This window comes from Castor canadensis, chromosome 17, assembly GCF_047511655.1.
Source record: "Castor canadensis chromosome 17, mCasCan1.hap1v2, whole genome shotgun sequence".
Classification (NCBI taxonomy): domain Eukaryota; kingdom Metazoa; phylum Chordata; class Mammalia; order Rodentia; family Castoridae; genus Castor; species Castor canadensis.
Window position 1 is genome coordinate 57,912,069 of NC_133402.1, and position 26,652 is coordinate 57,938,720.

Genomic DNA, 26,652 nt, shown 5'->3' on the forward strand with positions numbered 1-26,652 from the left:
GACATGGTTCCCCATTTAATAGAGTTTACAACTTAGGTGCGGATACAGCTGGGATGGAGAAGGTGTCTGTTCCCAGAAAGTTACTAACCCAGCAGGTTTCCCTAAACTAAGCCATAAAGATGGCTAGGAGGTAATGACGCAGGTGATAGGGAGGGGAGTGGGCTGCAGCACAGATGCAGGGGAGAACCAACTTACAGATGCCCCTGCAGGTGACTGGGGGCTGGGCAGCCGAGAATGGGCAGTTGAAGCTCAGAAGGTCACTGTCCTTTTAACAACAGGGCTGGAAGCCGCCCACGCACCAGGGCACTCTGAAAGCCCTCAGACTCAGTTTATTTTGGTTGTGGCTTAAATCAAGCACACGCCTTACATTTTTCTCCCAGGTCTCCATTTCCAGGCCTTTTTGTTTTTCTTTGTCGCTCCCGGTCCCTAAGAATGAATCTTCCGCTTAGGAGGACCTAGTTCAAGATGCAAAAACGAAGAGGAAACCAGGGCACTTAAGTGCCGCAGTAATTCCTGGCTGTGGCGTTTCTGAAGAGGAAGGCTCAAAGCAACCAGCCGGAGCAGCCAGAAAGGCAAAAAAAAAAAAAAAAAAAAAAAAAAAAAACCCAGAAAGTCACTGCCAGGCCCAGCGCTCCCCATCCTCTCTTATCGCCGCGCAGCCTTAGCTCACCAGACGCCCAGCTCGGCGCTTGATTGACAAGCCAGCTTGCCCAATCCCGTCGCGGCGCAGACCGCCGTCGCGTCAAGGACCGGGGAAAAGGTTGAATGAGCTTATGAGATTGGGCGAGGAGAGAGTTTCCTGCCCCCGTGGGTCCGCCCGCCCCCCGCGCACGGCCCGCCCCTCTCTGGAGAGCTACGCGGCGGCGGAGCGCAGGCCTCGTGCCGTAACGGCCATCTCCGTGGCCGCGGCGGCGTCTTGGTGTCCTCCTCAGGTGACTGGAGCCGCCCGGGCTCGGCACAAGGAAGGTGAGACGGCCTCGGTGGCAGGCAGACATACAGGACCAGCCTTTCGGTCCCCCGTGTGTTCCCACAGCCTGTTACTTGCTGCGTCGCTTCCTCTTCCCCGGCGAACTTAGCCCCGGGGGCGCCGACTGCCGGCGCGGAGCTGAGCCGGAGGGGGCGGGGAGGCCGTTCGGTCGAGGTTGGGCGTCAGCTCCGAGGCTTTGCTCGACCCTGGAGTCACTGCCCCGGGCGGCGCGACCCCGCGGCCTCCCTTCTCCCGGAACGCGGCGTCGGGGTGCGCGCCCCTGCGGCCGCCCCGTGTGCGGCGCGCTGTCTCTTGAGTGTGTTCCTCCCGAAAAAAAGTCCTGTTGCCGGTCGTGGCGTAATCGGAGGCCCGGAAGGTAGGGAGTGGGGAAGAAGAAAGGCATTCGTGATCACCTCCAGCCCGACAGCAGGAGAGGGATCCGTGCGAGAGGGGGACATCCTCGGGAAGCGCCCTCGGCCCCTTCTCCTCCCTTCCCCCCTCCAGCCGTTTTTCCTCCGTTCTGGGAGAAATCTAGGTGTTAGCGTTGACCGTGTGGTCCTGCTTTAGATTTGTATGCGACTTGCTTGGCCTGTGAGCTTTTGACACGAGTTGTAGTAGGTCCAGGTAAAAAATGATCTCGATGGGTTGCTTTCCTGCCGCTTCTTACGTGTTTCCATACGAGTTAAGTTCACCATTAGGTGCTCCGACAGCTGGGTTTTGTTCCGGGCTGAGAACTGTAACATAGGCGGCTCAGTTAATGTCGAACTGATGATCCGAAAGTAATTCTGGTCGTTGTATTAGGTAAGAAGCTTTAGGAGTTAGGAAAGAACTTGAGGTTGGGAACTTTCTAACCCCATCTTGGGTAGGGGAACAGTGACTCTCAAGGTCCGGCCGAAAAGGGTAAGAGTGTTGCAAGAAGTACTCATGTTTAAAATCTCACTTTGATACATGGACGGCAAACCAACCCTAACGATTTCTTAAGCACCTGTGAAATCATAGTACCTAAAGTCTCAGTCATGAGCGAGGACACAAAATAAACGGAGAAAGAACCCAAGAGGAAAGTTTTGTTGGGTAATTTTCAATAATGGTCAGTTCTTCAATAGGCATCCCATTCACATCTTGATGGTGACTCAAGAAACATGCATGGGTTGCTTAGTAATAATGGTTCCTTTCATCTTGGCTCCAAACTCTGATTTTCTTCTTTGGGAAAATTGTGCTCTGTAGGAATGAACATAACACATACAGTGTTGAAGTCTCAGCTGTTTGTGTCTTGATTTTTTTTGCAGTACTGGAGCTGGAACTCAGGGCCTTCACCTTGAGTCAGTTCACCAGTACTATTTTTGTGAAGGGTTTTCGAGATAAGGTCTCAAGAACTATTTCCCCGGGCTGGCTTTGAATCAGAATCCTCCTGATCTCTGCCTCCTGAGTAGCTAGGATTACAGCCGTGAGCCACCGGTTCCTGGCTTGTGTATTAAATTTTAAAACACTTGCCTTGTTTTCCCAAGCATTATCTTTTTGCCTAGGTTTTCCTGGTGCTTTCAGGTCCATGTACATAAAACTCGTGACATATATGTCATGGTTTTTGGAGGTGCCGGGGTTTGAACTCAGGACTGTGCTGTTCCTAGGCAGGTACTTTACAGCTTGAGCCACACCTCCAGCCCTTTTTGCTCTGATTATTTTGGAGAGAGGGTCTCACATTTATGTCTGGCAGGCCTGGAGCTACTGTCCTATTTTTGGCTTCTGTATGTAGCTGGGATGACAGGCTGGAATGACATGTGTGCACCACTTCTCCTCCCTGCCTTGAGATGGGGGGTGTCTCAGGAACTTTTTTGTTGAGGGTGGCTTCAAACCCTGGTCCTCCCTATCTCAGCCTCCCAAGTAGCTAGGATTATAGGCCTTAGCCACCTTGTCCGCACAGCACATGCCATGTTTCACTAGACACCAAGTGGAAGTTCATGCTGCTGGTTTTTTTTATTTTTCTTTAGGACCTGTGAGGACTGTCCAAAGTTCGTAATAGATTTGATGTGATTATTGTTACAATCTCTTGTCAGGAAGACTTAATGAATAAATTCACTGACCTTGGTAATAAAGAAAAATGACAGACATTCTCTATCTACACCAGAAAATGAAATAATTACTTGATAAATAAAATTGAAGGTAACTCTTGAAATCACTGAGCATTTAATAAATTCTTCCTAAATACTTTGCTGTTTTAGGAAGACAGCTAGACCGGCCAAATATGGCATTTATAGATATATTAAGGCAGCAGTTTGGTTTGGATGATCCTCATTTTAACTTATATCAAAGAACTTAAGAGTCTTCCCTTTGAAAACATACCATATGCTGTCATTGTTTTGGTTACATTACATAAACATTATGCTTCAATAATCCAGACACAAACCTTTTAAGATTGGCCAATTTTTGCCAGCTGTTAATTTTTTTCTTTTAGTTATATGTTCTTTTTTGTTCTTACTCTGTTTTAATTTTTATCTTTGAATTACTTACTAGCTTTAACTGGATTTTCTGCCTATCTATTCTCTACTGTGTTCTGCCTTACAGAACACAGTAATAAGTAATTTAGACCTTAAAATAATGCTTTGAACACATCCCTCACTGTTTAGAAACCAGTGATAGCTCTCTGTTTTTTACAGAGGATAGTTCAGAATTCCTAGCCTTTTAACAGTGTGCTCAAAACCTATTTTTCTCATGCCAGCAGTGTTTGTTGATAGTTGTTTCCCCTAACCTACATTTACATTTGTTATTTTCTACCTTTTAACCATAGCTGTTGCAACTTTGAATGTCCATGCATAGGCTGCCTACTATTTAAAACAAAAATTTCTTCCTCAATTACCCAAGTAGCAAATGAAATAAAATTTTGTTGAAGTTTCATTTTTGATCTTTAGTACAGCTTTCCAAACCGTTCCATTCCTGTGTTGCTGCTTTTATTTGAACCCATAGACCTAATTCTGTTGGTTTTAATTTTATGTGGGCTTATATAATATCAAAAAACATTACTGCTGAATTTTGGAATCCATACGGAGTAATTGCACTAAATTTCACACATCTTGTTACTGAGGCAGAGCTGAGACTCAAACCTAATCTCCTTAAGTTTTGTGTGTTTTTTTTTTTTTTTTTTTTTGGTGGCACTGGGGTTTGAACTCAGGACCTTTTGTTTGCTAGGCAGGCACTTTACTGCTTGAGTCACTCCTCTAGTCAGCCCTTTTTTGTGTTGCGTATTTTTGATACAGTGTCTAAGGAACTATTTGCTTGGGACAGGTTTTGAGCTATGATCCTCCTGATCTCAGTTTCTCTGGTAGCTGAGAATTATAGGCATGAGTCACTGGTGCCCTGGTATGTGCCCTGTTTTTGAGATAGGGTCTCCTGAACTGTTTGCCTGGGTTGGCCTGGAACCAAGATCCTCCTGATTTCTGCCTCCTGAGTAGCTAGGTTCATAGGCATGAGCCACCGGCAACCAGCTTCATGTGTTCTTTATGAAACCATACTGCTAATCTCATAACGTCACTTTGTATTGCTTCACAATATTTTGCATTTTGTGTATTAATGTCTTCTCATACAGATTTAGAACCTCTTGAGGACAGGGGAACCTTCATGACTTGAATTGTAAATTATTTAGATGATAATTTAAATTCCGTGTACAGTCTTCTCTCTTTGTTGGCTTTTGTTGTTGTTTTTGAGACAAGGTCTCACCTTCCTGCTCAGGCTGGTTTTAGACTGTGTGCTCCATTCTCCTGAGTAGCTGAGACTACATGTGTGTCACCACATCTGGCTTACCTTTTTAAAAATATATATTGTCTTCTTCTGTACTTATGTATTAGCAGAATTAACAAAATTAATATTGTCATCATACTTGAGTCCTGTGACCCACTAAAAAGTGGATGGTGGAGTTGGGGATGTAGCTTGGTAATAGAACTTACCTAGCAGTTGTGAATCTCTGGATTTGATCCCTAGCACTGCAGGTTGTATGTGTGTGTGTGTGTGTGTGTGTTCGTGTAGAAAATTGAATCCCTTGTAAGTTTTATTAGTAGAATTTGTTTGAATTTCTTGAGAAAAAGAATGACTCTTTAGGGGCCTTGAAAGTAAATGCAAAACGAGGTCATAGTGTGGAGTAAACCTGGAGGGTTTATGGAGTAGTAAATTAATTAATGCTCTCTTCCCCCTTTGGAGTATTAAAAGAGTAACACTTTTTGCTACTTTTTTTTTGTGTGTGTGTGTGGTACTGGGGCTTGAACTCAGGGCCTTCACCTTGAACCACTCCACCAGCCTTATTTTTTTTTTTTTTGTGAGGGGTTTTCCGAGGCAGGGTCTCATGAACTATTTGCCCTGGCTGGCTTTGAACCACGATCCTCCTAATCTCTGCCTCCTGAGTAGCCAGGATTACAGGCATGAGCCTTCAGTGCCCTTCTCTTGCTACTTTTTGTCATCTTGTTGTTTGTCAAGAACCAGTAGTACATCTGCTTTTTGAGCAAAACATTCTAAAAATCATGTTGCATTTTGGGGAGTTAGAGAGCATTTGTATATTCCTTCTTCATTACCCTGTTCTCCTTAACTATAAAGTTTCTGATAATTGAGGTTACAGAGAGTTGCCTTGGTATTTTTCATAGTAAGAGCTGCTGGAATAAGTCAGCATAAAAAGCTGCCAGGTGAAATCTCTGGAGACAATGAATGCTTCCTCTTTTGACCTGAAATAGGTTAGGAAACAGTTTTTCAGTTTTTGGTTGTTAATATGACTTGTTTTTATTTGTGTAAATCAGTTAATAAACCTTGGTACTCAGGAGGCTCAGATGGGAGGATCAGGGGTTGGAGGCCAGCTTGGGCAACATGGGAGACCCTGTCTAAAACAGCCAGTCAGTAATAAAATTAAAAGTAAATAAGCCACTGGTAAAATAAACTTCTGAAGCATCGATTCTGTGTTCTCTTATTTCTGAAATTGTAGTTAGTGACTGGCGAGTTGGATGTGAGTATGATGTGAGTGATTTCTGCTTTTGTTCAGATACGCCAATTGAATAAAGCAACCAGTGAGACCATGTGGAGGTTTAAAAAAAAATAATGGATTCATCTTGAGGGTTTTTTAAATCAATCTTCCAAAATTTCAGCACTATTTCCAAACTCAAATAATAGATACAACAGAATTTGATACACAGTGTCTTTTTTTAGAAACTTTAAAATTAATTTTAACAGAGCATTGGGTTATTTTCCTTGGAAATGCTCGATCACTTCCAGCTACTAGGTATTACTGAACAATTATATTTAAAGAAACATTTAGAATGTTTAGTATACAATCCCTCTGCATTCCAGCAATTCTACTTGCTGCCCTAGGAAGTTAGTTAATTTGTTTTTCTGTGTTTCTTTTCACTTCTTAGCCATGTCCAGCCTTGGGATTTGACTCGTGTCTTCTTCTGGCTGCATGTCTTGCTATATTTTCTTTCCTCTAGCCCTGGAATAGCCAAGTTCTTTTTGCTTTGGAGCCTGTGAGCATACTCTTCCCTCTGAGCAGATGGCTCTCTTAGGTTAATTAGTATTAAGTTTGGCTGCTAGGAACAGAAAGATGCCAAATAATTTCTCTCTCATGCCAGAGAAATCCAGGGTTGGCATGGCAAATGTTCTTTGCAGGTGTAGGGGTATGTGTGTATGTTGCTGTTATAAATAATTCTGAAATAAAGATCTTTGGTATAAGGCTTTCCACTTTATTACTTTTGATAAATTCCTGTTACAGTATCCAATAGAAGATCTTAATTTCTGCCAGGGGACAGTGACTAATGCCTGTAATCCTAGCTACTCCTGTGGTGGAGATTGGGAGGATTCTGGTTCAAGGCCAGCCTAGGCAAAAAGTTAGCAAGACACCATCTCAACAAATAAGCAGAAAGTGAGTGGTGGCACATTTCCAGCTATGTATGAGGCCGATCTCAGGTAAAAATGAGAGAACCCTATCTGAAAAATTACTTTAAAAAAAAAAGGACTTGGATTTGGTGTGGCTCAAGTGGGCCCTGAGTTGAAATTCCTCGTGCCACCACCAAAGAGAGAGAGAGAGAGAGAGAGAGAACGGAGGAAAATCTCAATTTCTTTTCAGACAGGATCTTGCTATGTAGCTTAGACTGGCCTTGAACTCACCCTTCTCAATGCTGGGATCACAGGCAGGCACCACCAGGTGTGGCTTCAGTTGCACATCTTTCAGTAGACATGCATACTGTTTTCCTTTTGGGCATAAGTACCTGGGAGTAGAATTTTGCTATCTTTAGCAGTTTTTAGACCACTTCAACCAGTCCTATATGGTTGGTACATACTAGATTCTTGTGAAAGTTTGAGATTTTTGTATTAGTGAGTCTTGTTTTTGTTTTTGGTTGGGTAATAAGTCTAGATAGGAAACAATTTTTCTTCAGAAGACATTGTGCCATTCTTTTCTAGGGAGATAACTCATTTAGGAAATCTGAAGAATTTTGATTCTTTTCTTTTGTGTGTGTGTGTGTATGTGTAGTGATGGAGATCAAATCCAGGGCCTTGCCCATGCTAGGCATACCACACAGTTACATCTGTAGCCTAATGTTCTGAATCTTCAGTGTCTATTTTTTTTTTTTTTTTGGTGGGACTGAGGTTTGAACTCAGGGCTTTCCACTTACAAAGTAGGCACTCTACCACTTGAGCCATACCTCTAGTCCATTTTGCTCTGTTATTTTTTTTGGACATGGGGTCTCCAACTGTTTGCTCGGGCTGATCTCAAACTGCAATCCTTCAGATCTCAGCCTCTCAAGTAGCTAGGATTAGAAGCATGAGCCACCAGTGCCCAGCTGTTCTGACTTTTGATTGTAAAAATATTTCTGTTTTTCTGAAATTTTCCTGTATTCTGAAATTTCATGGCAATGTGATTTAGAACACATCTATTTTTAATGTGTTTTCCTGGATATTTGTTGTATCTTCTAAATCTGCAAAATTATGTTCATTAGTTAAGAAATTTTCCTGAATTATTTCATTGATGGTTATAGTAGTCTATTAGGGCTGCTCAAATACCACAGCCAGGGTTAGTTTCTGATAAAGCATCTCTTCCTGGTTTTTCTGTGCAGATTGCTCTCCCTTTGCTTTAGGTTTCATATGACCTCATTTAATTTTTTTTTTCGGTCCTGGGGCTTGAACTCATCTTGAACCACTCCATTAGCCCTTTTTTGTGAAGGGTTTTTTGAGATAGGGTTTTGAAAACTATTTGCTGGGGCTGACTTCAAACCAACATCCTCCTGATCTCTGCCTCCTGAGTAGCTAGGATTACTTACAGGTGTGAGCCAGCAGTGCCTGGCTCATTTAATCTTCTTGACTTCCTTAAAGACCTTATCTCTAAAATATAGTCACGTTGGGAGTTAGGGTTTCAACATTAGTTGAGGAAGGAGGGACAAAATTCATTCTGTAACATTGGTTTCTTCTTGTTTCTTGTTTTTGAAACTTTTGTCATTTGGCTTTCTGGATTAGTTTTCTTTTCTTTTTTTTTTTTTTTGGTGGGATTGGGCTTTGAACTCAGGATTTAGAACTTGCAAAGCAGGTGCTCTACTCTTGAGCAATGTGTCCAGTTTTCTCTGATTATTTTGGAAATGGAGAGGCTCTCATGAACTATTTGCTGGGGCTGACTTCAAACTGGGATCCTCTGAGTTCAGCCTTCCAAGTAGCTAGGATTACAGGCATGAGCCACTGGCGCTAGCTCTTAGACTAGTTTTCTAATTTTCTCTTCTCTCCTTTTTCTCCTCCCAGTCTTTTTGCTCTATTTTATTTGGAAGTTGTCCTTTATTTTCTAAACTTTCAATTGAATTTTTATTTTTGCTGTCAGGATTTTGGTTTCTCAAAAAGGTCTTTTTTTTCTTCTCTCAAAATTCCTTTTTATGGCCTGGAGGCATGGCTCAAGTGGTAAAATCTAGCAGACTTAAATCTCAGAGTTCAAACCCCAATAACACAAACACTCTTATTTTTATATAGTATCTTGTATCTGTTCCTTTTAGGATGCAGTATCTTCTCTGATTTCTAATGCTATAAATGACTTTAAAAAAATACTTTTTCTCCTTGCAGCTCTTCTAAGTTGGATTTTCTCCATTTGCTTTGGTTTTTTAACTTTCATGTCTGAGGGTTACTTTAGATGTGAATAATCTTTTGGTGACTGGTAGCTATAAAGCTTAAATTGATTGGGATTTGTTATCTTTGAACTTCATGGCATGGTGCTCCAAACCAGCCATTTTTTGGAGAAAATCCTGATGTGCAAGACATCTGTTTCCTCTTGCGTCATGTTTATGAGGGAAAACTTAATTTGCCTGAGAGCTGACGGTTGGCCATCAGGAGTGCTGGTATAAGGGAGTGGATTTCTGGTCTCCCCATATTTGGTAGAATACGTAGATCTTTAAATCTGTCTGGTACACCCTACTTCAGGGACTGTTTAAAAAACAAAGATAAAAACCAAACATCCTTTTCAAGGAATGCACCAACAGACTTGGTAGTGAGAGTGGGATAGCCAGCCATAAGGAAGATCTAGGGACTTAACAGCTTCTCAGGCTGCTTTTGTCTTTCTTAAGTATTTAGCTCCCTCTCCCAGTTTTAACAGAATCACGAGCTGCCAGTTCTTGAGTCTTCTCAGAATTCCAGGATGTGACTTGGGTTTGCAACTCTTTCCTTAGGTTTTACCTTTCTCACATTCACTAAGTGAATTAGTTACCAGTTGTCGATCTTTTACCTTCTAAAACTTTGTTGCTAATTGTTTGCTTTTCTATATATTTTGCCCTCGTGGGCTAATTTCTTAAAAAAAGAAATAACTATTAAATCCACTATTTTTATTGGAACTTCTCCAAAATCTTATTTTTATTGCTCTACAATAATAAAAAAAAAAATTTTTTTTTTGTGGTGCTTGGGGATTGAACCCAGGGCCTCACACATGCTAGGTAAACACTTCCACTGAACTACACCTTCAGCTTCACTTGTACATTTTTAGAGGGTTGTTTCAAAAAATCAAAGCAAAAGAGAAGAATATGTGACGGAGACAGTGTGCCCTTCCCCTGTGTTTAAAATGTTTACTTTCTGGTTTTTTCCAAAAAAAAGTTTTGCCTACTTTGTCCTTATTACCATGTTTCTGCTTTCCATAAATAATGCTGTTTCTAGTCCACTATTATTCCTACACAGAAACTCCAGTTTACAATCCTGTTGTGGAAATTATGAGTAAAAATTGGTAGGATTTTTCCCATCATAAAGAAATGAGATACTTCTTTAATGTAAAATCTTATTTCTAATATTTTTGTTTTGAAAAAGATTTAAAGCTTTAAATGACAGACAGTAATGGTACATATTTATAGGTATAATGTGACAGTTCAATACATGTACACAGTGTGTAGTGATCAGATCAGAATAATTGGCATATCTGTCAACTCAGATACACATCATTTCTTTGTGTTGGGAACATCCAAAATTTTCTTAAGAAGCTCTTTCAAAGCATTCAATTCATTGTTGTCAATCATAGTTATACTGCTGTGCTGTTCCTTTTCTTATCCAGCTGGACACCTGTACCCATTATCCTTTTCCCATCCCTCCCTTCTCTACAATCTTCTAAGGTTCTGGTACCACTATTTTATTCTCTATTTCTGTGAGAAATAGATTTCACATACAGGTGAGAACATGTAGTATTTGTCTTTCTGTACTGACTGACTTCATTTGATATAATGTCTTCCAGTTCCATCCGTGTTGCTGTAAAGGACAAAATTTCATTCTTAGTGGCTGAATCAGATTCCATTGTGTGTATACACTACATTTCCTTTATCTACCTGTCAGTGGCATCTAAATTAATTTCATGTTTTAGTTATTGTGAATATTGCTGCAGTAAATACCTAAGTGGGGCTGGGTGTATGGGTACATACCTGTAATCCCAGCACTGGGGAGGCGGAGACAGAGGCAGGAAGATCAAGAGTTTACCACCAGAACCAGACTCCAGTGGCTAATGCATGTAATCCTAGGTACTTATGAGGCAGAGATCAAGAGGATCGCTGTTTGAAGCCAGCCCGGGTAAATAGTTTTTGAGACTCTATCCCAAAAATACCCAACTCAGAAAAGGGCTGGTGGAGTGGCATAAGTGGCAGAGCACCAGCCTAGCAAGCGTGAGACCCTGAGTCCAAACCCCAGTACCAAAACCCAAAAAAACCAAAAAAAGTTCAAGGGCAGCCTAGGCCAGGTAGCAAGACCCCTGTGTCAACAGACAGACAAAGAATGTGGGTAACCACGTGCTTACGCGCCTGTTACCCTAGCGACTTGGAAGGCTAACGTCAGGAAGATTGAGGTTCTGGGTGAGCCTGGGCAGATAGTTTGAGAGACCCTGTCTCCAAAATTAACCACAGCAAAGTGGACTGGAGGTGTGGCTGAAGTGGTAGAGCACCTGTTTTGCAGTTTCAAAGCCCTGAGTTCGAGCCCCATTCCAACCCCCCCCCCCAAAAAAATGTAAGTGCAGGTATCTCTTCAACATACTGATTTCCTTTGGAGAGATACACACACAATAATAGTTCTATTTCTCGTTCCTCTTTTGGAGGCAGTACTTGAGTTTAAACTTGCTTGCTAGCATTTGAACTACACCTCCAGTCTATTTATAGTTTGTTATTTTGAACTCAGGGCTTTGGGTTGTCAGAGCAGGGTCTCTACTGCTTGAGCCACACCTTCAAACCACTTTTGCTCTGGTTATTTTGAAGATGAGGTCTCACAAACTATCTACCCAGGTTGACCTCAAACTGTGATCCTCCCAGTCTTGGGCTTCCAAGTAGCTAGGATTACAGAGTGAGCCACCAGTGCCTGGATTATTCCTAGTTTTTGAGGAACTTCCATAATGTGTTCCCTGATGACTGATGATTTGTATTCCCAGCAACGCTGCATGAGGACTGCCCTTTGTCCTCGTCTCACTAGCATTTAGTTTTTAAAAGGTCTTTTTGGTGATAGTCATTGTAACTGTGGTAATACCATATCTCATTGTGGGTTTGATTTGCTTTTCCTTGGTGATTTATGATCTTGAGTATTTTTTCACATATCTGTTGGTCATTTGTAAATTCTCTTTTCCCCATTTTTTAAGTTGGATTGTGTTTTTCTGCAGTTATTGTTTGAGTTTCTTAGATACTGTGTAAGTTAATCCAATATCAGATAGGAAGTTTGAAGATACTTTCTCCCAGTTCTGTAGGTTGTATCTTCACTCTATTGGTTGTTTTCCTTTGCTTTTTTGTTTGATGTAATTCCATTTGTCAATTTTTGCTTCTGTTGCCTGTGCTTTTGGGATCGTCTTCTTCAAAAAATCCTTTCCTAGTTAATTCTTTGACCCACCTTAATTTTTATATTCGGTTTCATTCTTCTGTATGTGGATAGTCAGTTTTTCTAGATCATTTCTAAAGAAACTTTCCTTTGTCCAGTATATGTTGAAAGTGAGTTTGGTAGTAAACATAGGATTTTCTTTCTCAGCAATTTTGTTATTTGTGAATAAAAAGGCTTCTGGGTTTTTGTATTTTTTTATTTTTTTAAAAAGGGATATAGCCTTACTGAATTTGTTTTTTGCTGAGTCTTTGGTTGTCTATATAAAATCATGCTTTCTGCGGAGGGAATAATTTGCATTCCTTTTTTCCTCCTTGGATGCCCTTTATGTCTTTCTCCAGTCTTCCTGCTGTAAGATGTCCAGTACTACGTTGAGTAAGAGTGTGAAAGTGAACATCCCTGTCTTGTTTCTGATCTTAGAGGAAATGGTCTTAGCTTTCCTCATTTGTTGTATTGTAGTTGTGAGTTTGTCATCTCAGCCCTGGTTGAGATACATTTTGTCTATAATTAATTTTTTTTGGTGGGACTGGGTTTGAACTCAGGGCTTAGTGCTTGCAAAGCAGGTGCTCTATCTCTTGAGCTACACCTCCAGTCCACTTTGCTTTGGTTATTTTGGAGATGGGGTCTTGCAAACTATTTGCCTGGACTTGCCGGATCTCAGCCTCTTAAATAGCTAAGATTACAGTGCCTGTGTAGTTAACTTTTTGAAGTTCTCCTTCTCTTCCTCTTTTTTTCTTTATCGTCATGAAGGAAAGTTGAATTTTATCAAATGTCTTTTCTGTGTCTATTGAAATATTTATACAATTTTTTTCCTCAGGGCCTGTGGCTAGTGCTGTACTAGTTGAGCCATGCCTCCAGCCCTTTTTGCTTTAGTTTATTTTTCAGATAGGGTCTCATGCTTTTGCCAGGGCTGCCATTGGACTGCAGTCCTCCTTCCTGAGCCTTCTTAGTAGCTGGCAGTACAGGTGTGAACCTCTAGCTTGTTCTTGAGTCTCATTAACTTTTTGCCCGGGCTGGCCTTGAACCATAATCTTCCTATCTGGCATGAAGCCACTGCTCCTAACCTTGAATTTCTCATTTTTAAAAATTCTTTATCACCAGATTAGTTGACTTCCTTTTCTTTGGGGCCTGTTGCTAAAGGGTTTTTATGTTCCGTTAAGTATCATGTTGCCATATTTCTTTATGCTTCTTGTGTCCCTATCTTGGTATTTGTGGGTCTGGTGGGTCAGTTGCCAGTTTTATAGGGTGGCTTTCATAGTAAAAGACTGTGTTGTTAGCATGTCCTAAGTTGTTAGTTGGATAATTTGCGTTGGCTCTGCTTCCAGGCAGGTACTTTAGTGCAGTGTCTGTGTAGCTGCTTCAGCTATAATCTATGTTGGTAATGTCTGTAAATATCTCAGGGACCTGTGTCACAGCGTTGTGGTACTGCACCACAAGCTAGGACCTAGCTCCCTTAGGTTTCACTGATAGCTCTGGGGTATGGTACCTCGGGCTGTGAGTATGGGGGTATCCATCACTTTCCACTGGTCATGTAAAGGCAAGCCTACCTCAGTGAGCTCAAGTGGGTATGGCACAGGGATGGGGTTCTTGTGAGAGTCTGAGGACTGCTTGGGAGCCAAGCCTCACCAGCAGCTCAGATGGAGCCCAGTGTTTGAGGGTTAAATGGGTGGCGTTGCAGATCCTCCTATGACTGACCTGCTCAGGAAGTTCTGGCCAGCTGTTTCTCAGGACTGAGGGTGGGTGGACTGGGCTGAGCATCTGAGACAGTCTGTTCAGCTGCTTCTTGGGGCCACATGAGGATGGGTGGGACTGCCCAGTTGCTTCCTCGGGACCTTGGCAGTTGGAGCCACTCAGGAAAGGCTGCTGCACTGCCTCCTGGGGTCATGGGTGTGTGGGCAGATGGACTTCTCTCTTCTTGGGCTTCTGTGGGCCAAGCTGCTTACAGAAGGCTTCCAGGGCCCAGGGTACATGGGCAGGGCTACCCAGCTGCTTCTGTGGCAATAGGAGCATGAACTGGGCTATGTGGTTGGTTTATAGAATTAGGTAGGTGGAGCTGCTGGGGGTACCTGCTCACTACTTCACGTGACCCTGAGTGAGTGGGATTCAAGATGGCTCTGTTTAGCAGGAACAGGAGGTACAACGTGGACTGGGCAGGGTAACTGGCAGCTCCCCAAACTGGGCTCAGGTGTCTAATATGATTGGGGACTACCTGGGGCCTTCTGCTTGCTCTTTTTCCCCAACCTAGTGAAGACCTTCACTAGTTCAGAGTTGGTGTGGAGAAATGGAATGGTAAATGCTGCCGTGTGCTTAATTACTTTCTTCATAAGGCCACTGTGTATTTTCTCTTTTTTGGCAGCACTGGGGTTTGAACTCAGGGCCTCACGTTTGCTAGGCAGGTGCTCTACCACTTGAGCCACTTTGCTAGTCTCAGTGTGTATTTTCATTCTCTGCAGTGTCCCTGCCACATCTCTGTTGTACTCCAACACTGCTTTAAACACTTCAGTGAAATAGCTTTTTTTTTTGGCTTCTTTTTCATTCTTTTTGTGGAAGGAAATGTTCTAGGTGCTTCCAGTCAGCCATTTTGCTTAAATTACTCTAATATAAAATCTTAGAGTAGGGAAAGCAAGATGTTGAAGAACTAAATCACAGGGCACAATTTATATATATGCATTTTTCTTTGTCTTGCACGAGATAGAGACTCATATTCTTTCAAGAATGGAGAAAGGGAGCTGGGCCTGGTGGAGCACATCTGGAATCTTAGCTACTTGTGAGACTGAAGCAGGAGAATCTTGAGTTTGAGACTAGTCTGGGCAACATGAGATCCCATCGAAAAGAAGAAAAAAGAAAAAAGGCAAGAATGGGAAAAAGAAGCCAGGCTAGTCAGTTACTTGGGGAAGTTTAGGCAGAAGGTGACAGTATTGCAAGGTCCCACCTCAACAAATACTCAACACACGCATCCCCCCAAAAAAAGAATGGGAGAAAGGCCCCAAAGAGCAGGCTCAAAACATAATTTATTTTGATTTTCTGAGATAAGGTCTTGCCTTGTAGCCCATACAGATCTCAAACTCAAGATCCTCTTGCCCTGCCTTCCCAGTGCTGTTGTCACAGACACACCTGGTTTCCAATCTTATGTTAAGTGAGCCATTTTCATCAGCCTCTTTATAGTTGGCCAGTTATAAATTAGCTCTGGCTTAAGTTGTTCCAGGCAATAATATACCCATATATGTATGTGAATATACACACAGATACATACGTGTGTTTGCAGTTTTTCCCCTGCTACTAGTCAAAAATGTGAGGGAGAATTGATGTGTACTACATCAGCAGGAGAAGCAGTAATTGCACTCTTAGAGGCGATAAAATGTTTCCTTTAAGTCCTGACTTTAGAAAGCTTACTTGTTTACTCTTAATTATATAAGCAGTCTCATTATAGCTTTTAGTATAATTATTTTTCTTTTCTTAAAATGATGGCCTTGTTTTTTATCAGTTTTTTTAAAATATTCCATACCTGTTTATATGAATGTACAAACTCATGCACACTTTTCTTTTTCAGATAATCACATGCTGTGTCTTATTGTTAACTTAGCTGTTATACAGACCTCCTTCCATGTAGGTACACACGAATATAGCGGTTCTGGAGTCAGATTAGGTTCCACTTTAGGCGTGGAATTTACTATGTGTTTGGGCTTAGGCCTTTATAAGCCTCATTTTTTCCCCCTCGTCTCTAATATGGGGACCATAAAAAGGCTTAAATAATGATTCATGAGTCATTGTAACTCCTAAGCAGGGTTTGATGCACATTAAGAACTTGGCTTCGGACTGGGGATGTGGCTTAGTGGTGGAGCACTTGCCTAGCTAGCATGCACAGGCCTGGAGTTTAATGCCCAGCACCACGAAAAAAAAAAAAAAAAGACTTACTTAGGACTGAGAGTGTAGCTCAATGGCAGAATGCATAACTTTTTATGCACCAGGCTCAGGGTTCATTCCCCAACACTGCTGGGGGGAAAAAAGAAAAATAAATTGTTTATCTAGACTCTCTCCTCCTTTAGGATCAGTTTCCCCACCCCACCCCCTTCCTTTTTCTTTTGGTGGTCCTGGTGTTTGAATCTCAGGCTTTGTGCTTGGTAGGCAGGCACTCTACCACTTGAGCCATGCCTCTAGCCCTTTTTGCTCTGGTTGCTTTGGAGATAGGGTCTCATTTTTACCCAGGCTGGCCGGGACCATGATGCTCCTATTTTAGGCTTTCTGACATAGCTGGAATGACAGGCATGCACCACCACACCCAGCTGTTTTCCACTGAGATGGAATCTCCTGAACTTTTTTGCCTAGGCTGGCCTGGAACTATGATCCTTTTGACCTCAGCCTCCCAAGAAGCTAGGAGTATATGCACGAGCCACCGGAGGGTGGCTGTGATCAGTTTCTAAATGTAAAATAACTGGGTTTGAAGATGTTTAAAGTGGTTCAGGAAAAAAAATACCAGTTTACACCTTTACCACAAGTAATGTTTCTTAATTTCACATTGTCATTCTAATATTTGCTAGCCTAGTAGGTGAAAAAAAGACAGGACTGAAAGGATTGGTCAAATTAAGATAAATTGTAGGACAATAAGACAAAATGCCAACAATATAAAATATTTGAATTACATAATAAATGAACCTAATTGAGATGCCTAGGACATTTTACTCAACACCTGCAGAATACAGATTTCAAGTGTGTATGGAGATTTTTTTCAAATTGACACTTACTAGATGATAAAAAAATATTGAAATGATCAGTTCCAGAGTGTGATATCTAACATGTTGGAATTAAGCCAGAAGATAATTTTAAAAAGAAAGTAGAAAATTGTCAGTTGTTTGAAAATTAATCAGTATACTCCTGAGTAACTGAAGGATTTGGTAGAAAAAAATTAAAGTGTTCTGAACTGAGTGATTAGCATGTGGCATAAGTTAAGGACACAGGTAAGACCATGCTTAGGGAAAAGCATACAGTCTTAAAGTGCATGTATTAGAAGGAATAGAGGCTAAAAATGATTAAAGTACTTTTGGGTGAAGATAGCTGAGTGAAAGATGCATTTGCATCTTTGTACTTTGCATCGAAGTAAATACTCACTTTGATAGCCCATCAAGGGACAGTGAACCATATTTTTAAAAGATTTTAATTGCCCTAGTAAAGAGAACAGAAGAGACAGCAGTAACATATGGAAACCAGAAAGTAGACTGGTAGTTTAAATTGGCTGCAGTAAGAGTAGAAAATTCTCAGGCTCCGGAATTGGCAGCATCATGTATTTTTTTGGCAGGGAGTAGGTGAGGGTGGTGCTAAAAATAGAAAATTTCCTGAAAGTGTTTTAAGAAGCTTCTCTCTGGGCAGGGTCTTCTGGTGAACACTGTATAACCCATTGTGCAAAGGTACTCTGTGAACCAGGCAACACTGTGGTCCTGGTCAGGGGATGCTTTAGCTTTAATCTGTAATGTTTAGCTTTTTATAGCAAAAGTATATTAAAAGAAGCAGCTAAATCATAATGGCTGAAATGTAGAAACAACTTAGATGCCCATCACCTGATAAATAGGTCAATAAAATGTATTTCCACAACAGTGGAATATTACTCAGTATTAAAAATAAATGAAACACTGACTCATGTTGTAACATGATAAATCTTGGAAACATTGTGCTATAAAAAAATGCAGTCATAAAACCCACAACATTTGTACTATCTAACAAGGATGTACCTTGAAAAATGGCAAGTATATAAACATGTATTAGATGAATGAAGTGTTCAGAAAATGTAAATCTACAGAGACAAATTGTTCGTCATCTAAGACTGGGAATGGGGAGGTTTAGGGAAATGGGAAGTGACTGCTCAAGGGTCTGGAGTTTCCTTTTGGGATGATGAAAAAAAAATATTTTTTTGAGACAAGGTCTTGTTATGGCATGAGCCACCACACCCAGTGATGTTTTAAAGTTGATTGTGGTGATGGTTGCACAGCATTCTAAATATACTAAAAAATATACACTTTAAATGGGTGAGTTTTATGGTGTGTAAATTATATCAGTAAAGCTCTTTCAAAAAAACTTGAATCTAGATACCTTTGTCAGTTTGTATACCTGAGTGAATGCCCCTTTTAATGCTTCAGCAGAAAACTGAAAATTGTACTCTGCAAAGGAAAATGTGTCTCAGGGGGTAGGCAGTAGACAAAATTGAAGGCCAGGTATCTTATAGAAGTCACCTGAACTATGTGAAAATGCTCAATATTGGAACCTAATTGAGGCCTCTTCTATTTGGATCCTAGAATTCCCGCAGTTAAGTAGTAATGAAGAGAATGCTTCTCAGAGCTGGGAGTGGTGGGGTCACATCTGTAATCCCAGCATTTGGGAAACTGAGGCTGAAGGGTCTTGAGTTCAAGGCCACCCTGGACTATATATAGGGAGATCCTGGCCCTGAAAAAACAAAACAGCCCACTTCTCTTACTAGCCCTAAAGGAGAACCTGTTAACTGTTATTTACAACAGCGTTTAGAGCCCTCATTTTAAATACGAGCAGTCAGTCAAGGATCACTAGATACATGAAGCAGTCAGAACAAAAAAAAAAAAAGCTTTTGGGCAGGTGGAATGGCTTAAGAGGTAGAGTACCTGAGTACTAGAGGTGATGCCCAGAGTTCAAACCCCAGTACCACAAAACAAACAAAAACCCTTTAAAAATCAGATTATAAACCAAGAGCAAGAAATACTCAATAAAAGGATAAAAGTAGAGGAGACCTTTCATAAAATAGAAAATGGAAGAAAAGGGGAAAGAAGATAAAATTAAAAGATCCTTTTGAAAGATCAACTTCCAAATAACAGAAGTGCTAGTGAGAAGAAACAGAGAAAAAGAAATTATTAGTAAAATTTTGAAGAAAAATGCCCTCAATTGAGGAACATGATTTTGCAGATTGAGAGGCTCTCTAGGTGCCCTGGAAAAATGAATGAAAAGAGTACATTAAAGTATATAAATATGAAGCTTCTGTACACACACTTAGATTTATATATGCACCCTTTTCATTGTCAGGAAAATGAGAACCAAATCACTTATATTAGAATATAATATTAAAAAATGTTTATGTAGATTTTATGGTTGAATTATGTTCCCCCCAAAAGATATGTTGAAGTCATATCCTCAGTCCTTGAAAATGTGACCTTGGAAATAGGGGTATTTACAGAGGTAATCAAATTAAAATGAGGTCATTAGGATGGACCCTAATCTGTCATGACTGGTGTGTTTATAAAGAAAGGAGGAAATTTACACACACAGATACAGAGACAATACCAGGAAAGTGATGCCTGAGACTATCAGAAGTTAAGAGAGGCTGGGTGCAGGTGGCTCACGTCTGTAATCCTAACTACTTAGGAGGCAGAGATCAGGAGGATCACAGTTGGAAGCCAACCCTGGGCATATAGTTCCAGAGACCCTGTCTTGAAAAAACCCATCACAGAAAAGGGCTGGTGAAGTGGCTCAAGGTGAAGGGCTTGGGTTCAAGCCCCAGCACTGCAAAAAAAAAGTAAAGTTAAGAGAGAACCTGGAATAGATCCTTCCCTAATAACCTTCAGAGACAACGTGACGCTGCCAGCAGCTTCATTTCAAATTTCTGACCTCCAGAATGGAGAGAGAAATTTTGTTTTTTCTAATGATAAGGTACCCCAGGGAAACAAAAACACTGGGTAATTGGGGACCTGAGATGGTAATAAAGAAACAGTGAAGGTTGGGGATGGTGGTACATGTCTACAATACCAGCACTTGGGAAGTTGAGGCAGGAGGATTTCAAGTTTCAGCCTCAGCTATATAGTGAGACCCTGTCTCAAAAAAAAAAAAATTACAGAATAACTGCAGGAAGTAATTACTGAGCTGTAGGGATGGAAGAACAAAGAAGAGTTTGGGATTATTAGAAGTTTGAAGAGTGGCCTTGAGGAGCTAAAACTCAAAACCTCTGAGGAGTAGTTGCTGGCTGATTGGTCAGGAAGTAAAGATATAAGACATATGATGAAGTTGGTTCTTGGTAATGCAAGGAAAAACACACACAAAAAGTTTTGAGGTTGAGGGACAGTAGCTTCATAACCAGTACACACAGATACTAAAATAGCTCATCATGAAATTTTAGGATTCGTGGGACAAAGAAGATCCTATAAGCTTCTGGAGACAGGATGGGAATGGGTTCAAATTACTAAACAAGCATTAGTGTAGAATGAAGATATTTTAAAACATGCAAAGTCTCCAAAAATGTTTCTCTTTGTTCCCTTTCCTCCAGTTATTGTGTGTTTGCTACCAAAAGGAAGGAGGAGTAAATCTCAAAGAAAGCAAGGGATTCAAGAAACAAGTTTTATTTATTTTTAATTTATTTTAATTTTTTTTTATTCATATGTGCATACAATGTTTGGGTCATTTCTCCCTCCTACCCCACTCCCCTCTCTTACCCCCCCCCTTCGCCCCCTCGCTACCCGGCAGAAACTGTTTTGCCCTTATCTCTAATTTTGTTGAAGAGAGAGTATAAGCAATAATAGGAAGGAACAAGGATTTTTGCTAGTTGAGATAAGGGTAACTATACAGGGAGTTGACTCGCATTGATTTCCTGTGTATGTGTGTTATCTTCTAGGTTAATTCTTCTTGATCTAACCTTTTCTCTAGTTCCTGGTCCCCTTTTCCTATTGGCCTCAGTTGCTTTAAAGTATCTGCTTTAGTTTCTCTGCGTTGAGGGCAACAAATGCTATCTAGGTTTTTAGGTGTCTTACCTATCCTCACCCCTCCCTTGTGTGCTCTCGCTTTTGTCATGTGCTCAAAGTCCAATCCCATTGTTGTGTTTGCCCTTGATCTAATGTCCGCATATGAGGGAGAACCTACGATTTTTTGGGCCAGGCTAACCTCACTCAGAATGATGTTCTCCAATTCCATCCATTTGCCAGCGAATGATAACATTTCGTTCTTCTTCATGACTGTATAAAATTCCATTGTGTACAAGAAACAAGTTTTAATAAGAGTGAAATTAATCAAATACTGGACATAAGAAATTTGCAGAGTTAGTGATTTTTTTATTTGCTTAGTTTTTTTATATTGGTTTTAGAACTTCATTCTGGAATAATTTCTTTTTTGTACTTTCATTCATTCCTATGATTTTAATAGTATTGATAAGTGAATGACAAATTTATGTCTCCAGGTAAATTCATTACTTTGAGCCCAGATATCAGTTATCTTCTGCTATGTAAAAAACACTTAATATCTGAGTGGTTTAAAACAACAGTAATGCCAGTATCAGTGGCTCAAGCCTGTAATCCTAGCTACTCTGGAGGCAGAGAGGGGGAGGATCACAGTTCAATGTCAGAGTGGGCAAAAAGTTTGCAAGACCCCATCTCAACCAATGAAAGGTGGGCATAGTGTAGAGCCTCTGTCATTCCAGCTATGCGGGAAGCATAGATAGGATTGCAGTCCAGGCCAGCCTGGGCATAAAGCAAGACCCTGTCTCAAAAATAACCAAAGCAAAAAGGGCTGGAAGTGTGTTTCCAATGATAGAACACTTGCCTGGCAAGCAGAAGGCTCTGATTCAAACCCCTATGCTCCCTCCCCCCTAAGAAATCTCTTAGTCTTTTATGAGAGTGCATTCCTGGGGGTGGGCAGTCTTCTTTTGACTGTGTGCCCTAGGATACCAGTCTGTTGGGTAGTGTTAAATTTACTTCCCCATAGACTTTGTTGTGCAGTTTCCCTGTGACTTATTTGGCTGTAATTAGTGGGATTCGATACAACATTTACTATGCCAAAGCCTGAGTGATCTACCTTCTCTGTAGGTCTTGCAGGAGTTGGTCCCTCTGGTAGTTAAGGCAGGTGTTGCAGGAGTTGGTCCCTCTGGTAGTTAAGGCAGGTGTGTTGAAAACAGCAAAGTATATGTTAATGTGGATATTCCTTCAGTTTAGTCAGCCCCGTCCAGTCTGTGTCTCTGCATGACTTTTGCTGATGTCTTTTATATGTCCAGGTCCCCACCTGTTGTGTTGTTTCTGTGCACTGTTGCTTTGTGGGTGAATATCCTGGAGTGAGACCACAAGCCCCCTCTAGCCTAGGGACCAGTTTGTTGGCTAGGGATTTTTATTTCCCTTGTTATTTAAGTGAAGTATTCACCAAGGTTTAAGCAAGACTAGGTCATGGTTGGAGTAAGGTATTTGCTGTGTGGGAGACACAGTTAAGTGGTACACCCCAGCACCTCTGTGCCCCCCCCCGGTTTGTTTGAGGTGTCAGTTTTGACCCCTTCCCTGCTCCTGCTTAGGAGGAAAAAGGCAAATAACAGTAACAACTTGTACTTACAAACAAACCAAGTATTGGAAAGTGGTAAAAACAAAACAAACCAATTAATACCACAACACAGCTCCTATAATAGAAACTAAGGGGTGAAGACAATATAAAATACACCAGGAAGTTAAAAATTAATAGAAGAAAAAAGTTAAAAAAGAAGATAAAGTAAAGCAGCAAAAGTGGGGAAAAGTGTATAAAATAAAAAAGGAAGATTTAAAACAATACTTTCATTATATTTTTGAATTAGCACTCATTCATAATACAAGGAGGTTTCATTGTGATAATTCCATACAGGAGTACAGTGTATTTTGAACAAGTTCACACCCAAGGAGGATGGTTTTTTATTTTTTTGATGGGATTGGGGGTTGAACTCAGGGCTTAACACTTGTAGAGCAGGTGCTGTACCACTTGAGCCACACCCCAGTTGATTTTGCTTTGGTTATTTTAGAGATGGGGGTCTCGTGAACTGTTTGCCTAGGCTGGCTTTGAACCTTAGTCTTCCCTGTCTCAGCCTCTCAAGTAGGTAGGATTATAGGTGTGAGCCACTAACTCCTGGCTTGAGCTTTTTTTTTTTTAATTGGTTTTACATTTACTCTGTATACATTGTTTGGGCCATCTCCCCCCCCCCCACACCCCTTGAGAATTTTTTAAATAAGAGGAAAATTAGAAGGGAAAGTGCTAAAATCTGAATAAAAAGGTGAAAAACAAAAATAAAAAGATTAAGATAATTTAAAAATTAGAATTGACAGAGGAAAAGAAAGGAAAAAGAAAAGACCAACTAATAAAATAATAAAGGAATGACAGCAACAACAACAACAAAAAAAAACTAGGTAAAATTTCCTCCTAGCCTAGGAGAATGTTAGAATTTTCCTGGTATCAGTTGGAAAATACAAAGCTGCTGCAGTCTGTTTTGAATCATTTCAGGGAACCATGTTAAGCAGTCTGATCAGTTATGACCTTATATAGGCTTTCCCACTATTTCTTGCTGGGCTGGTTGAGGGAATGGTGGAGATGACTGTGTTTCTTAAAGGAGGCTTTTGAATGTGCAGGAGTGGTGGGATGGGGAAGGACAGTGGGGAGGATAGCTGTGAGCCCTTCTTGCCAATCTAATTTCCATTTCTTTTGAACTGATATTTACTTTCTGCTGATGCCCTTAATTCAGCCAGCGATACAACCAAAGTTTGGGATACGGAAGCTCTTTATACCTACTGCATCTTGGGAGTGTGGGAGCATTCATCTGGCCTGTTTGTGGCCCAGATGAGTCTAGACTGAGCACCTGGGGCTGTGGGACATGTTCAAGCTGTAGTGTGTATCCTTGAGGAACTTCAGAGGATGGAGGGGGGTGTATTACACCACCAAGAGATCTATACCGGGGTGGGGGAGCTTCTAACTCAAATCTGGCTCCCTCTCAATATTACACTGGTATCACTCTTATTTACAGAGGGCAGGACCTCTGCACTTTAAACTCCTCTTGGTGGGTCCTTAGCCAGAATTGTCTCAGTTGTGCTCTCCTACTTAATCAACAGTGTTGTGCACACAGGGCCTCTGAATTGAGATCTTTCAGGTGCCTTGTGATTTAGTCCCTAGTACTATGACGTCTCTCGGGGTGGCTATAGCACCCTGAGGGTTTTCCAAGAGATGTAATGGATTTCTTCTCCATTTATGTGGGGTCACCATCACATCAGATCCTGGAACTAGATCCTCAGATTGTGTGGTTTGGATTTCTCCTGCAGATAGGACTGCTCCTGCAGATAGGACTGCTAGTCAGCTGCCAGTATGGGGCTGTACCTTATGCTTATGGCTCTGGGTTTCCCAGCCCCAGCCCGGGAGCTGGTATTGAAGCAGTGAAATGCTCTACTCCTTTCTCTGTTTTGTTTTTCCAATTCTCCTTGCTGTTTTAGGTATTTTTTATAGGAGTGGGGCCCAGAGCCTTGTGCTTGCTATGTAAGTGCTCTGCCACTGAGGTAACATTCCCAGCCCATTTTTTATTTATTTGTTTGTTTTATTTTTTGGTGAGACTGGGGTTTGAACTCACAACTTCACACTTGCAAAGCAGGTGTTCTACTGCTTGAATCACACTTCCAGTCCATTATAGCTCTATAAGACCTGTTCCAGACTTCTGACCTTCAGAACTGTAAGATAAAGTTCTGTTTTACACCAGTAAGTTTGGGGTGGTTTGTGACACAGCATACTAATACAGCTAGAAATAAGGGAGACTGAAATTGAGTCATAAGAGACTGCTAGAATCTGCATCTTATTCTTGTCAGATTGGCTTGGACCTTACATTCTGGTGTGTTACTGTGCCAACTTGCCTGGCCTCCTTGAGCTTTTGATGCATCACTCCTTCATTTTGTTAGTCTTGTAAGTTTCTGGGAGAAGTGATACGTGTTAGGACCAAGTGGCCTACCAGAAGTAGGATTATTGGTATTGTATAGGTGCTGTCTACTGCTGTAACTGTTGAGGTAGGAATTAATAGCATTTCTCTTTCACTACCCATTCTAGATTTCCCTTATGTTAGGCTGGCAGTTCATCTGTCTAGGTTGCTTGGGGCCTATAGATTTTCATCCTTGAGGGATTTGAGACCTTTGGGTGCTTTGCCCATGGTTGTTGCAATTTCCTGTTCCGTGGTAGCAAGCATGGAAACACCCTGAGTTCAGACAGATTGCTCCCTACTCTCATTGTGTCCAGCTAGTGATAATCAGTTAACACTGCTGGTATATTCCTTTCTTGCCTGCTAGTCCATCAGTATGTGAAGCCCAGATGTGACCAATTAGTGGTCCCCTTTAGGCTCAGGGGACTCTTACTAGGTTTCTTCTGTGGTCTCAAGTGGAAGCGTTAGCCCCAGGACCTCTAGTATGACAGAGATTCTAAATTATGGGGATGGGAAACTGACATTCCATAAATGAGTTATTGGGAGTGGTGATGAAAAGAGGCAATCCAGCTTTTATCCCTTGGTTTCTGAACTTGTGCATTCCAAATTTTAGATACATAACACCCTAGCTATTGGTTCAGTGGCTATACTATTCCTGAAGGACCAGTAAGATGACGATTTGAGTGCTTTTTTTTTTTTTTGAGAGTGTCTTGCTGTGCTTCCCAGGCTGGTCTCAAACTCCTGAGCCCAAGTGATCCTCATGCCTCAGCCTCCCCAGGGCTGGGACTGTAGCTGTGTGCCACTGAGCCTGGCTTATTTGAGTTTTTTAAAAACATTTTTTGGTGGTACTGGGGTTTGAACTCAGGGCCTTCTGCTTGGCAAGTGAGGGCTCTTCTACTTGAGCCACACTCCTAGCCATTTTTGATATAGGCATTTTTCAAATACAGTCTCATATTTATGCCCACATAGCTGGAATGACAGACTTGTGGCACAACTCTTAGCTTTTTTAAAAATTGAGATGGAGTCTCTCAAACTTTTTGTCCAGGTTGATCTTGAACCATGGTCCTCCCCATCTCTGCCTCCTGATTAAATAGGATTGTATGTATGAGTCCCCACTCCTGGCACTATTTGAGCTTTTAATGCATCATTCCTTTCTTTTTCTTTTTTCTGGTAGGACTAGGGTTTGAACTCAAAGCCTCATGCTTGCTAGACATGCATTCTGCTAATTAAGCCATCCCTTCAGCTCTTTTTGATGAATTGTTTATTGAGTCCACAACTAGACTGTTTATGTGGCATCAGATCCTTGTGTGCTTAATATGCTAGGATCTGGTGCCAGTGATTAAGCAAAAGAGGCACATCCTTGACCAAGCATTTTATAGTATTAATTCTACAAGTGTTAATTACCACATTCATGACATTCTATTGAGCAATAGAATAATATTATATTCTAATATAATAATAATAATAGAATAAAAAGAGATTTGGTTTATTTCCTTTAAGAGCTTGTTGTATTATAAATAAGGTAAACTTTAATTATTTAAAGAATCAATTTTGATGGCAGGATGTTCAGTGCTTAATAAAATAAATATACATGTGTACTTGAGGAGAATGTGTTTTGTTGTGAGTAAAGTGTTCTCTATTAGATGTAATTGGTTTTTGGTGTTAAGTACTCTGTTTTTTTATTTCTCTCCTGGTTCTTATTGAG

General features: G+C 41.1%; 1 protein-coding gene across 3 annotated transcripts in view; it reads left to right on the plus strand.

The window, feature by feature from the left end:
* The first annotated feature begins 807 nt into the window (after nt 1–807).
* Nucleotides 808–26,652, plus strand: part of Nck1 (NCK adaptor protein 1) — a 63,460-nt gene continuing 37,615 nt past the window's right edge. For 2 of the 3 annotated variants that reach the window (XM_074059925.1, XM_020185251.2), the window contains exon 1: nt 808–966. The gene's annotated coding sequence lies outside the window, so the exon portion shown is untranslated. The remainder of the gene's footprint in view (nt 967–26,652) is intronic. The other variant, XM_074059926.1, reaches the window with a different exon arrangement.